The sequence below is a fragment of the Symsagittifera roscoffensis genome, chromosome 7 (genome assembly GCF_963678635.1).
Source record: "Symsagittifera roscoffensis chromosome 7, txSymRosc1.1, whole genome shotgun sequence".
NCBI lineage: Eukaryota > Metazoa > Xenacoelomorpha > Acoela > Convolutidae > Symsagittifera > Symsagittifera roscoffensis.
This window is the reverse complement of record NC_087068.1, coordinates 22,690,558-22,700,715: the sequence shown is the minus strand read 5'-3', so window position 1 is coordinate 22,700,715 and position 10,158 is coordinate 22,690,558.

Sequence of the window (10,158 nt, the reverse complement as noted above, 5' to 3'; positions counted from 1 at the left end):
TGTCACGGACTGGCTTAACAACAACTCTAGAGCTTGCGAGAATTTAGAATTTTACCCGATGCACCACGCCTTTCTACGGGAAACAAAGCTTATCTAAAGCTAACTAAGCAACAAAAGACTCAATTAGTGAAGGATAAGCAGTAGTGTTTCAACTGCCTGGGTAATCAAAGTATCATAGACAACTGCGGGGGACAAAATCCCTCTACTTTAAATTAGATTCAGGATGAAACTGCGCAGCGACATACTCAGAAATGCAACAAGATCAATTTGCAAAACCAAATGAATACAAAATTTGTCTGAAAAACCAATTTCAGTTTATGCCCATAGTTTTAATTAACAATAACCAAGCGGTTTCTTGCTGTGCAATTCTTGACAATTGCAGTAGTTGTTCTCATGTCCTGAAATGCACAGCTGATACCGTACAGTTTAAGCCCAGTCGACCGGTTGAATTAAGCTTTTGTGGTGCTTCTAGTGAGGGCACTGTTTCGTTAAAACTGGTTCAACTATACAGCTTTCAGTTCTTTTGCTGCTAAGTTTACTTATGATTAGTCTACTCGGTCGAAACGCTCAACTTTGATTTGATAGATGTCGCAAAAGTGAACAACGTATGTTCTCGGTATGACCATCTACGACACATAGCATTTCCTAATCTCCTCGACAATTCGGTACACATTCTACTCGGCGTCGACGTTTTCTGGCATATCGCAGAGAGGGAAATTTTGAAAGGCCCTGCCTTGGATGGACCAAAACGGGCCCGCTTTATCAAAAGTCTTTAGATGAGCAGTGCAACTATCATCTAACCAAATTCATACACTTAAAGCAACACCAGGATGCTTCCTTAAAAAAATTTTTGAAAATTTTTTTGGATGGTCGAAGCATCCGGTACAATTTCTAATGTAACTAAAGGAACGTTTTCAAGCAAACATACTACGCAATTAGAACTCATGAAACAAAGCATTCAACATGATGGAACTCGCTATCGAATCATTTTTCTTTTTCTTCGCAAGAACATTATAGCGATGCCAAACAACTACGTTGTTGCTAAAGCTCAACTTGAATCTTTACAACAACGACTACAAAAGGAGAAACTCACAATGCAACTCTACGACAAATCGTTATCAACTGATACTGATAAAGGTTACGTGATACCCGTAACTTTCCTACACCCGCCAACGTTACGAATATGGTACCATCCGATTATAAATCTTCAGAAACCTGGTAAAAATCAATTTCTGTTTAGAGACGGGAGGGAATCCACAAAATAAAATTTTCAGTTTGCTAATGAGGTTTAGAGAAAAACTAATAGCATCTTCTGGGGATATAGAAGGCATGTTTATGCAGATAGACATAAAAGGAGACGATCAAAATGAACTACGATTCTTGTGGCCGACTAATCAAGACGTTAGGCATTATCATTATACGCGTCTAGTCTTCGGAATTAAATGCTTGCCCGCAGTAGCCATCTTGGCACTACATTAAACAGTCGTCGACTTCTGCAACAAAGAAACCAATATACAACAACTAATTCATAACAGCTTCTACATGGATGACTTTATTCAATCCTATGACAATCTACTGGAAGCCCAGGAATCAACTAAACCTTTAAAGGTGGCACTTCAAAAAGGAGGATCCATTTTTGCCAAGTTTATATCGAGTACTACAGAAGTGCTTGATTTCCTCAATGAATCCAAAGTTGAAAACAAAAGTACTATTCATAGGGTTTTGGGAGTAAAGTGGAATACTATGAATGACACACTCATCATTTAGCCCGTACTGAAAAACAATTTAACGGATAAAGAATTGTCTCTAAGTGAAAGTCTGTTTACTGTAGCAAGAATCTTTGATCCTCTGGGATTGATAGCACCATGTTTCATAACTCTCAAAACACTGCTTCAACAGCTTTGGCGATCTGGTATCAGATGGGATCAAGAAGTTCCCCATGAATACAACGCGATTATCAAAAAATGGATCCGCCAGTGTGGACAAGAAAAAAAAATGAAATTACCGAAGTTCATAGGCCAAATCGACATACACAGCGACATATTATTACTTGATTTCACCGATGCTTCTCAGTGCGCCATAGCAGCTTGCATATACATCCGTATTTCGAAACAAGCCCATAAACAATCATCCTTTACGATTGGAAGAACCAAGAGCGCACCACTCAACCAAGAAACACACGCAGCTCGAATTGCAAGCTGCAGTGATTGGTTAATACTTCACCAATGATTATTCGTCTACTTATGTCTATCTGCATGGAACCCGGCCGATGTTTATGCAAATAGACATAAAGGAGACGATCAAAACGAACTACGATTCTTGTGGCCGACTGATCAAGACGTTAGGCATTATCAGTATACGCGTCTAGTCTTCGGAGTAAAATGCTTGCCCGCAGTAGCCATCTTGGCACTACACTAAACAGTCGTCGACTTCTGCAACAAAGAAACCAACATACAACAACTAATTCAAATTAATTCATAACAGCTTCTACATGGATGACTTTATTCAATCCTATGACAATCTACTGGAAGCCCAGGAATCAACTAAACCTTTAAAGGTGGCACTTCAAAAAGGAGGATTCATTTTTGCAAAGTTTATATCGAGTACTACAGAAGTGCTTGATTTCCTCAATGAACCCAAAGTTGAAAACAAAAGTACTATTCATAGGGTTTTGGGAGTAAAATGGGATACTATGAATGACACACTCATCATTTAGCCCGTACTGAAAAACAATTTAACGGATAAAGAATTGTCTCTAAGTGAAAGTCTGTTTACTGTAGCAAGAATCTTTGATCCTCTGGGATTGATAGCACCATGTTTCATAACTCTCAAAAAACTGCTTCAACAGCTTTGGCGATCTGGTATCAGATGGGATCAAGAAGTTCCCCATGAATACAACGCGATTATCAAAAAATAGATCCGCCAGTGTGGACAAGAAAATAATGTGAAATTACCGAAGTTCATAGGCCAAATCGACATAAACAGCGACATATATTACTTGATTTCACCGATGCTTCTCAGTGTGCCATAGCAGCTTGCATATACATCCGTATTTCGAAACAAGCCCATAAACAATCATCCTTTACGATTGGAAGAACCAAGAGCGCACCACTCAACCAAGAAAGCATACGCAGCTCGAATTGCAAGCTGCAGTGATTGGTAAATATTTTACCAATGATTATTCGTCTACTTATGTCTATCTGCATGGAACCCGGCCGATGTTTATGCAGATAGACAAAAAGGAGACGATCAAAACGAACTACGATTCTTGTGGCCGACTAATCAAGACGTTAGGCATTATCAGTATACGCGTCTAGTCTTCGGAGTTAAATGCTTGCCCGCAGTAGCCATCTTGGCACTACATTAAACAGTCGTCGACTTCTGCAACAAAGAAACCAACATACAACAACTAATTCATAACAGCTTCTACATGGATGACTTTTTTCAATCTATGACAATCTACTGGAAGCCCAGGAATCAACTAAACCTTTAAAGGTGGCACTCCAAAAAGGAGGATCCATTTTTGCCAAGTTATATCGAGTACTACAGAAGTGCTTGATTTCCTCAATGAACCCAAAGTTGAAAACAAAACAACTATTCATAGGGTTTTGGGAGTAAAGTTGGATACTATGAATGACACACTCATCATTTAGCCCGTACTGAAAAACAATTTAACGGATAAAGAATTGTCTCTAAGTGAAAGTCTGTTTACTGTAGCAAGAATCTTTGATCCTCTGGGATTGATAGCACCATGTTTCATAACTCTCAAAACCCTGCTTCAACAGCTTCTGATCGGTTTCAATCAAACTATAGGACGACACAGTTACTCAACCGGTTTTCACAACTACAGATGCCAAAAGTCAGCAGTGCAATTCTACGTACCAACACTATTGTAAAACGGGAAAACATTTCTACTAACTCAAAAAGGCAACCAATCATTAATGTTTTGAGGTTTTCCGATTGGCTTCGTCTACTCCTCGCAACTGCTAGTGTTGTAGAGCTCAAGGACATTCTTCAGCAAAAACGAAAACGCTAATTAAGAAAAGACGACTGGGAGAAGGCTAAAACTCTAGTCTAAGAGCAATCACAACACGTTATTTTCCTGATACTATTAAAATTTTAACTACCAATTAGGCAATGGACAAAAAGATGCTTTACTGCCATACTCACCATTCATGGATGGCAATTTTATTCATGCGCGAGGACCGCTGAAGCGTTCACCAATGCCAGATACAACTAAGTACCCTATTATTCTACATTCAAGGGAATCTTCGATTCAATTTATGATCATATACGCTCATCATAAATGCATGCACCTTGGCACTGAACTTGTACGACACTACTTCCAACAAAGCTTCATAATTTTGGGTCTCAGAAAAGCTTTGAGACACACTCGTCACCACTGTTTCTTGTGCCACCGCTTTCGAGGGAAAGGTTTAAACCCTTTCATGGTTGATTTACCTGTAGAGCGCTTCGATGACCCGGATACTACTTCTTAGCTATTCAAGAACTTGGGTATATCGGTTTATTCTACATTGCTGAAAGGCATACCTCAGGAAAAACTAATAGTTGTCTCCTTACTTGTTTAACAATGCGTGCAATTCACCTGGAAATTACCAAATTACCTAGAAATCAGACTACTGAAAATTGCTTGACAGCAATTCGTAGATTCATGGCGCAACGCAGTTCTCCCAAATTAATGCTCTCGGATCACGCAGCATATTTTGTCTTCGCACGTAAACACATCATGAAACAACCCTTGAATATCAACAAAGACGAATTAGCAACCAAGCTTCAGCTGATGTCAATCGACTGACGTCTTAACCCACTATCTGATCTGCATTTTGGTGGAGTTGGGGAACGTCTCGTTTCGATCATCAAACGAGTTGTTCTATTAAGTTTCGGATCGGGCAGATTTTCCAGGGATCTTTTTCAACTATTGTAGAAGATTCCGAAGGCGTCACCGTCTCAATACCACTGACCCATGTGAGTTGCGACATTAATGACACAATAACACTTACACCTAACCACTTCCTACTTGGGAGGCTATTCATTTACGCTCCCGCAGCTTCATTCTACGACCAAACAAACACCAACAAGCTAAGCAACAAATCCTGGAAGCTAACCAAGGACCGACTAGACAACTTCTGAAAGCGACTACTGAAAGAATACGCTCTAACCCTGATCAAACGGACCAACTGGAACAAAAAAAGGAAATCATAAAAAAATGACCTCGTGTGGATCCTCGAGGACTTTACTGCACGAGGCATATGGCCCCTTGGTAAGGGTATTGAAATGTTTACCAGTACTGATGGCATTGTGCGCTCATGCGTAATCAAAACAGCATTAGGAAAACTTACATTAGGTCCGTGATGATACCAGCTTTAGTAAACAGAAAAACAGATTTTTAGACCTCACTAGCAAATGTAATACCAAACGCTAGCCCCTCTGGTCTCCGTAACAAATGCCTTCCCCGGGGACATTCATGATGTGAATAATCTTTCACATGCATTACTTGAAAAAACGGTAATTTCCAGTTCGTAATTAATAAATTATCGGATTGTGATCATAATTTTGATGATGTATGAACTAAAAGATGAAAATTTAAGATTTGAGAACCAAGAGCCTTAAATACCACTAGAGTTATTCTAGGCGAAATTAATGATGAAAAATTTCAAAAACGTACTTCTTTCGCTGTACCAATATGCCATTTTCACTCTGCGCATTATTCGGTTCAAGTTGCCAAGACAACAAAGTTGTTTGATGCGCATTACCAATTTAGCCAGAAATTTTGACGGAGATAGAACAGACAGAAGAGGTGAAAAAATTTGCTCAATTTTTGAGCTAAGCGTTTGCGACATAACCAACTAATGAGCGATTATTGTAAGATCTGAGCACACAAGCAAATACGTCAATGATGCATCTCTAGAGGTGCAATAGAAAAGTCTTCAAGCAATAGAAAATCTTTAAGAGAAAGAAAGCAACAAAATACTTTATAAGACGTTTGCAAAATTTGATCCATCGATAGTGCAAACTTTTATCATCGCTGAGAAGTCGAAGCTTGATGGTTATTTTTATCATATAAAAGATCTTTTTTAAAGAGATTCTGCGATGTTTACTAGGTTATCTTGGTAGTTGATTTGCTTCTTGAAGTTTTTTTTGCCACGTCTGAAAGTTTTTGACAATTTCGTCCTTCTAAAACTGCAACTTAACTTGCATAATGACACTGACTAAAAAGAACTAGGTTAAAATGAACTCACATTCTCAGACGAGGCTTTCAAAAATGTTGCTAAATGATTAATCAAAAAAATATTTTTTTTGTAACAAAGCGTCTATGAGAACAATTGATTATGATTCTGGTTTTTACATTGATTTTTGAGCGAATTAACTTCAAATCGACTATTACTTTGATTTCGGGGATTTCAGAATATCTAATAATTTTTTGAAAAACTTCTGCTGTTTTTTTCATTTCTCAAATTTTTATCCAGATAGCTGTATCTCTGGAGAAAAATCGAAGGTTTTTCTCTTGGATTTGTTTAACTAAGGACCAAAAGTGCCCCTATATAAAAATCGCGGAAAAAATCTTTGAACACAGTTTTAGTAGAAACCCAAACAAAAAGCTTCAAAAAGCTCTTAACGACTATTTGACGCCATTTAAGATAAAGAGGTGGCAAAATAAAACGAAAAAAGGAGCCAGATAAGACTCCAAAGCTATTTGTTTCACAAGACGCGCAATGGTGAGCCTTTCAATTATCAACTCATTTTGTCATACCACATAAATCTTAAAATGTGAAAAATTAGAGTAATTGTGTTCATCTAAAAATAGACGCTTACGGAGCAGTCTGGTGCCCCGATAAAATCATAAATGATCGGTGAGAATGGCTGAAGCTCGGAAAGTCATCAAAACTCAGATGGAATTAAGCCAAATTGCAAATATCGGCTCTGCAACCCTCTTACGCTACAAATTTCCGCCTATCTTTTTATTCCAACAAAAAACCATTCGGATAAGGCTGAAATGCAAAGTTAAAAATGACAACAGAGTATTTTATTTTAATTCATGTTCCATCAATAGTTCAGAGTTCCTATCATTTCTTTTACTTATCAGACGAAACCTTCCTCAGTTTTAACCCCAGTATTGTAAGCAGATTTAGCCTCAATTTTTTTGTAACAAAGCGTCTATGAGAACAATTGATTATGATTCTGGTTTATACCTTGTAATTTGAGCGAATCAACTCTGAATCAACTTTTACTTTGATTTCGGCAATTTCAGAATAACTAATAAATTTTTGAAGAAATTTTTTTTTCATCGCTCGAAAGATTATCCAGATAGCTGTATCTCTGGAGAAAAGTCGAAGGAATTTTTCTTGGATTTGTTTAATTAAGAACAAAAAGGGCACCTATATAAAAATCCTGAAAAAAAGTCTTTGAACACAATTCTAGTAGAAACCCAAATAAAAAGCTCCAAAATGCTTTTAATGACTATTTGACGCCATTAAAGATAAAGAGATGGCAAAAGAAAACGAGGAAAGGAGCCAGATAAGACTACAAAGCTATTTATTTCACAAGACGCGCGATTATGAGCCTTTCAATTATCAACTCATTTTGTCATACCACATGAATCTTAAAATATGAAAAATTAGAGTAATTGTTTTCACCCAAAAAAGACGCTTACGGAGCAGTCTGGTTCACCGATAAAATCATAAATGATCGGTGAGAATGGCTGAAGCTCGAAAAGTCATCAAAACTGAGATAAAATTAAGCCAAATTGCAAACATCGGCTCTGCAACCATTTTACGCAACAAATTTCCGCCTATATTTTTATTCCAACAAAAAACCGTTCGGTTATGACTGCAATGCAAAGTTAAAAATGACAGCATAGTATTTTAATTTAATTCATGTTCCCACATCATCTCAGAGTTTTTATCATTTCTTTTAGTTAGCAGACGAAACTTTCCTCACTTTTGGCCCCAGTATTTGATATCATCTTATTTGCAAATCCCACAGCAAGGTTTTATACTTTTTTGAACGCACAAAAAAAACGAAAGCGCACGTTTAGTTTTTTTAGCTATAAGAAAAAAAAAATCAACCGAATTTGCCACTTAATGGCTATATCAACAATAGTTTTCTGAAAATGTTTATATATTGCTAATAACAATCTGATAATTAGCGTGAAACATAACTGAGGCATAAAATTTTTAGTTTTTAAAATTTATTAGCATCAAAATATGCGGAATAAGAAGATGGAGTAGGAAGTTAAGATATAGCGCTTTGTTGCTACTTTACGAGAAGTTATTTTTGGTAGAAATTTTTTCAAAAAGTGCTTGTAAAAACGTTTCTTGGCCTGCTTTTCTCTCAAAAAAATCAGGTCCAAATATGGTCATTAGAGTGATTTTGGAAAATTCCGAAAAAAAAATTGGTTTCTAAAATTTGCCTCCCCCTCGGATAAAATCTTAGACTTTAACCCTACATGAGACAATTCAAAACTTCAATTATTCACGCGTAGTGCCAGCGGCAAAAAAAATCCGGCCTAAAATTATTCCAAACTGGATTGAGGATAGCTTATCAATCAAAATATTGCCTTTAGTAGACGCTGAGTTATCAATTCGTTTTTTTACGAAAAGCAACTACAACCCGGTTAACTATCAGTCAAAGTGTTCAGGATTTTGGCTTGATATGAATAGACTTGTTGTTCCGACCATTTGAAAAATGGGAAGAAACTTTGTAATCGTGAGTCTTTTAATTTTTTTTCCTTTTTTTTTGTTCCGCCATTGAATATAGGGAGAAACTTTGTATTCGGATGTGTTTTATTTTTTTAATTTTTGTTTTCCCAGCAAAATCAGGTTCCACAAATAATCATCGTAATAGGTCGAATGATTTGTCATATTAAGCCCTAAAGCAGTTTCAATCGTGATTTGAACGATTTTGAACAATTTGGAAAAATTTTTCTCAGTGTCGAGAAAAACTGGTTTGAAATTTTGAGCTAAAAATGTGAGCGTGCAGGCTTAAAGTAGCTTAATTACGCTTAAATTAAGCCGTGAAAACCTAATTTTACTCTAATAAAATTACTTCTTGGAGCTGGAAGCGCAATTTTGGGAATCAAAACCTTCAAAAATTCAAATAATTTCTGCAGAAAAATAAAAAATATATTGAAAAATTTTAAAATGAGTTTACATTTTTTTTGTTTTTAGCCATTTTTAAAAAAAAATTGTTTTCCAATTGGCCTATTTGACTATGATTGTGTCGTATTTGCCTATTTTCTATTTTTTCGTTCACAGAAAAAAACGATACTAATTTGAAAAAAAATGTATCTTTTTAGGACTGGTCAAAACATTTTGTGCTACGTGCCCAGTAACTGGCTATCATTGTTGAGACTTGCCGTTGAAGTTTATTTGATTTCTCGCTGAAAGTTGTTTCGCAGTTGATCAAAAGAACTCACCAAAACCACAGTATCAGATGCTGTAACCGTAACTTGTTCTAGTTTTTGCAATTTTTTTGCTCAGACTTACTAACAGGGGTAAGAAAATGATGATGCGTCAATTTATTTTCCACCTTTTTATTTTCAAAAAATTATAATCATAGATCTTTTTTCATCAATAAAAACTAAATTTTTACCAAACAATATAGCTAGGAAGAAAAGCGATAATTGTGCAAAATTTAACAATGGCAAAAAAAACTAGTTATACAATTTCAATATAATAATCCTGCTCCTTAAATTTTTCTTGTGTAAAAAATTGTATGAAATATTTTAAATAAATTTCTATATCATTATTCAATTTAACTGCTATTAGTGTATGAAACCCAGTTTCTTATAATAAATTTTTCATTCTTAAGACTATTGTTTTCTATGATACGATTTTTTTATAACTACCTCCATACCATCGAAATTTCATTGCTTTTTTTTGATAGTCTAACAAGAAGTTAGAAAATCAATAGATTGAAAAAAGTTTTGAAAATATTTTAATTTGAACTCTAAAGCTTTTGATAGCTTTATCATATCGGTGTACGACACACAATAAAAAAATTGGTAAAAAAGGACTGCATTAAAGAATTTCAGTAATCGTAGCATTAATTATACTCCCAAATTTTAATGACTTTTTGCTTTTAAAAAAGTAAAATATAAATCCCGGTTAACAAATTTGTGATGTGATTTTTTATGAT